The sequence below is a fragment of the Arachis ipaensis genome, chromosome B04 (genome assembly GCF_000816755.2).
Source record: "Arachis ipaensis cultivar K30076 chromosome B04, Araip1.1, whole genome shotgun sequence".
Lineage (NCBI taxonomy): Eukaryota > Viridiplantae > Streptophyta > Magnoliopsida > Fabales > Fabaceae > Arachis > Arachis ipaensis.
In genome coordinates this window covers 58,352,797-58,357,503 of record NC_029788.2, presented here as the reverse complement: position 1 = coordinate 58,357,503, position 4,707 = coordinate 58,352,797, and positions in this window count along the sequence as shown.

Genomic DNA, 4,707 nt, shown 5'->3' with positions numbered 1-4,707 from the left:
GTTGCTTGTTCCCCAAGCACTTGAAAGAAGAAATGGTTAGCTTGGCTGATTTATTTATGGGCTTTTGAACTTACTTTGGTGTGAGAACACCAAACTTAGTACCTTGCCAATGGGTTTCATGCATCAAATTAACCATGTGTAATAACTTTTTTTTTCTTTTCTTCTTCTTTTTCAAAAGCAATAAAACTGAAAACTAGGAAACAACAGAATAGTTACTAGTTCATCCAACATGCTTGAAGCCAGCATTATGCAGAAAGTGAGAATGTGTTTTGTGATGGGATTTTGGTGGAACACCAAACTTAGAATCCTTCATTCTCCCTTAGATTATTTTGGTGTGCAACACCAAACTTAGCTTCTTGTAATATAGATAAAACTAATTAACCTTTTTATTGAAATAGATATGAAAAGATAGTTACCTCCGGTTGGGTTGCCTCCCAACAAGCGCTCTTTTATTGTCACTAGCTTGACATCTTGCTCTTTGATTATGGAGGCTGGAAATCATAATGCCTCAGTTTTTCTCCTCTTGCTGCAGGATTCCTTTCCTCCATGACCTGCACAGTTACAAACAATTCAAGTGATGATTGAATATTTTCAAGCTCAGAATGTGATTTAGAAGGTTAGCTGGCACAAAGTATCAAACAGTTGATGGACTTGGGAGATTAGTGGCAGAAATTGCTTTTCTTGTGTAAGCAAGAGCATTGCATAGAGCCAGAAATTTCCAGGAAAATTTCACTTTGTTGCTAAAGCGAAGTTTCAGTTATCTCAGGCAAAAATTCAAACAGTTAGTGTGTCAGTCAAAAATTAAAGAAAAAGTGCTTGATCTAAATTGCCACCTCACTTAATCATTGTCAATCTAATCAATCCCCGGCAACGGCGCCAAAAACTTGATGAGTATTTTGGTGGAAAAATGAATTTCTCCCAAAACACACAAATCTAACCGGCAAGTGCACCGGGTCGCATCAAGTAGTAATAACTCACTTAGAGTGAGGTCGATCCCACAGGGATTGATGGATCAAGCAACTTTAGTGGGTGATTAGTTTAGTCAAGCTAACATTGAGTGAATTGTGTGAAGTTGAGCAACAGAAGGTAAAAATTGCAGGGAAATTAAAGTTGCAGAATGTAAATGGGCAGAAGCTTAAAGAGCAAGAAATGTAAATTGCAGAAACTTAAATAGCAAGAAATATAAATTGCATGAAATGTAAAGGGGAGAGGGTGCTGGAAATTAAAGAGAGCAATAGATCAAAGCGTAGAGGAAATTTAACTTGCAGGAAAGAAAAGTGTAGCAAAGACTTGTAGAAACTGAGATTTCAGAAAACTGAATTCAAAATTTGAAAATGATAATTGCAGAAAAGTGTATCAAAGGGGACTTTCTATTCTACCCTACTCCTAATGCTCGAGTTGAGCCAGCCCCCTCACAAATATGAAAATGATGCCTTATATAGGCTTTACAAAATGGAAATGAAAACGAAATTAAAAACAAATTACAATTAAATGAAACTCCTATTGTATCTATTTCTTGTGCCTTTGAGTAATGATCATGGACCCTTGCTCTTGATGGAATTGGGTTGATAGAGGCCTTGGTTGATTGCTCTTGGAGTTTGAGGAGGAACCGAAGTGAACCAAATGAACCGGGTTGGAGTTTTGCAAAAGTTGGAGTAAAAGTTGGAGCAAAAGTTAGGGTCTAACTTTTGGTCCAACTTTTCATATCAGCCCCCATATTTTGCTGCTATCCACGTTGGGGCAAAAGTTAGGGGTCTAACTTTTGCTCCAACGTTGGCCTCCCTTATGCACATTTATGGTGCCAACTTTGTCCTCTTGTCATGTTGCCAATTTTATGCCCAATATAGACTATCATATATGGTTGCAAAGCTCTGAATGTCAGCTTTCTAACCCACTTGGAATCACTTCAATTGGATATCTACAACTCAAGTTATGATCATTTGAAGAGGGCATGGTCGCTGGCTTTAGTGTGCAGCGTTTGAGGTAACGTTTGCCTCAAACGTTGGCGAAAACGCCAGTTCTGGAGGCTCAAACGTATTGTCCACCCCATACTATTATACATTGTTGGAAAACCCTGAATGTCTACTTTCCATTGTTGTTGGAAGCGCATCAATTGGAGCTCTACAGCTCGAGTTATACTCCGTTGAAGGTGCAGAGGTCAGTTGGCCTCACTGCAGGTTGCCACCATGTTCGTTTATGCACATTGCGGGGCAGTTTTCTCCCTCAATTTTAGTATCCACCATGCAGTGCCATATATTCTTGGAAAGCTCTTGATTCCTACTTTCCAATGCTTCTTGAATCACCTCATTTGGAGATCTGTAGCTCAAGTTATTCTTATTGGAAGTATACCCCTTCAAGCTGTTGTGGTGTGTGGCGCCAACGTTAGCCCAAAAGTTAGAGGCTAACGTTGGCGCAAACTTTTTGCTCCCAGGGTGTGTTTTTCATGCGCCAACGTTAGCCAAAAAGTTAGGGGCTAACATTGGCGCAAACTTTTGGTGCCCAGGGAGTAACTTTCATGTGCCAACGTTAGCCCAAAAGTTAGGGGCTAACGTTGGGGCTAACTTTTCACCCAAAAGTTTGTGCAAAAGTTTGAGGCTAACTTTTCGTCCAACTTTTTGCTTCCTGGTTCATTTTCACTTATTCCATTTTCCTCTCTTTACTCCTAGCCATTCCTTCTTGCTTCAACCTTTCTCCAAGCTTTCTTCACCTATCATTAATCAACCAAACACATCAAAGCTATGCTCAAAATCATGAGATATTCATTCTTTCATAATATGTGATAATTATAGCATAAAACCTCATGAAATAGCATGAATTCACACATGGTTGATTAAATTAAAGGAAACATGAAAATCTACCCAATTGGCTTGCTTATGGCTCAAGAAAGTGCATAAAATCTATTGAAAACAAATGAAAAAGCATAGAAAAACATGACATGTTGGCATGTCATCACAACACCAAACTTAAACCTTGCTTGTCCCCAAGCAAGAAAAGAATCATGCAATAAAGATTGACAATCCAAGGCAAGAAGAATAGCAACTCAATGTTCGTGGTAAGCTAGATTTCTAAGCATGCTACAATCACAAAAGAAATGTAAATGATTGATGCTTCCATCTAGCTCAATTTATGAAATCTTTTTCTTATATTTCTTCCTTGAAACAAGTTTTTGATTTTCTTATTAGCTTCTCCTTTTGGGTAAAAGATTTCACAAAATGTCCTAGATGAAAACTTCAATTAAATAAAATCCAATGCAATTGAGCAACAATTAATCATACTAGCTTTCCAATACTTGTATGCACATGCTAAACTCTTCTTTAATTCCTTGTTCGTTTATGATCATGATACTTTGTTGCTTTTGAATTCACAAAACTCAAGTTGGTAATCATAATGACATAGCACCATGTTGCAATTTAGAAATCAAACTATGCCTTTTCATACACACATGCATACAGAGAAGATAAAGACAATCATGCAGTTTATAGTGCTTGAAACAAATGAGAGGGAAAGGAACTTTACAACCTTGTAGTTCATCTTCTCTATTGTTGTCATTTTCCTCCCATTTTCCTCCTTCCCATACCAAACTCAGAATGCTTGCTCATCCTCAAGCAACTATTGGAACCGTGGCTATGGGGCTAAGATGGATCATGAATGTCTTACACAAGGAATGTTAGTAGTACATGTGTTTCAAGCAAGCAAAATTAAAGATAATAATCAAGGCACAAGAGACAGAGACATTGTGATTGCAAACTTAAGAAGGTGAGCATAATACTTTGCATAAAGAATAAGTGACACACCAAACTTAGTGTGACACTTTAACTTGGAATTAATGCAAGTATCTTGTAAGAATTGGAACCAAATTTTGTTGCATAGCAACACCAAACTTAGAATGCAACCATATGTCAATTTATTTGAATTAAAACTAGACGAAAGAAACTGTTATGTGTTAAATACAATCACTAAATGAAGAGTCTGTTATGAATAAGGATGTCTTTGTGATGTATTAACAAAAACAGTTAATGAAGGAAAGCATTAAAAACAAGTAGATAAGTGAAACAAAGAGAAAACAAAAATTATCCAACTAAGAAGAAAAATAACACTGTAAAAGGCAATATGATTATGCAGACAAGTGATGTTGCTGGATTGATTTGCATAGAAAAATAGGTGGCACACCAAACTTAGAATCTTGGTGTGTCGCTTTTCATTTTTGATTTGATGCAATCATCCAAAAAGATTGAAAACAATTTGTTGCAAGGCAACACCAGACTTAGAATGTAACCATATGCCAATTTATTGAATTTTAAACAAAGCAAGGAAAAAAATATACCTACTGTCTATCCTCCACTTCCTCTTTTACACCCAACATTTGTTTTAATAGCTCTATCATGGGAGAGGTTTGTCGATCTTCCCAACATTTCTTCATCTCCTCGTCATACCTTTCAATCATGGATTCAGGTGTTGAGGCATTTTGGTCCAGGGAGGTTTGTGAGAGTTGTGAGTCTTCATGTTCTCTTGTCATCTCAAGTGAAGTTTCAGGTTCAACCACCTCATTCTTTATTGAAAGTTCATTTGATGCAGTGGCCTCCTTATCTTGCTCTTCCACTTTCTCCTTCATATCCATCAATTGGCCTTCATTTTTCTTGCTCAGTGGTTCTAAGCTCCTCCTTATTTTCTCTACTTCTCCATTCATATTTTTGAAGAAAGCTTCTT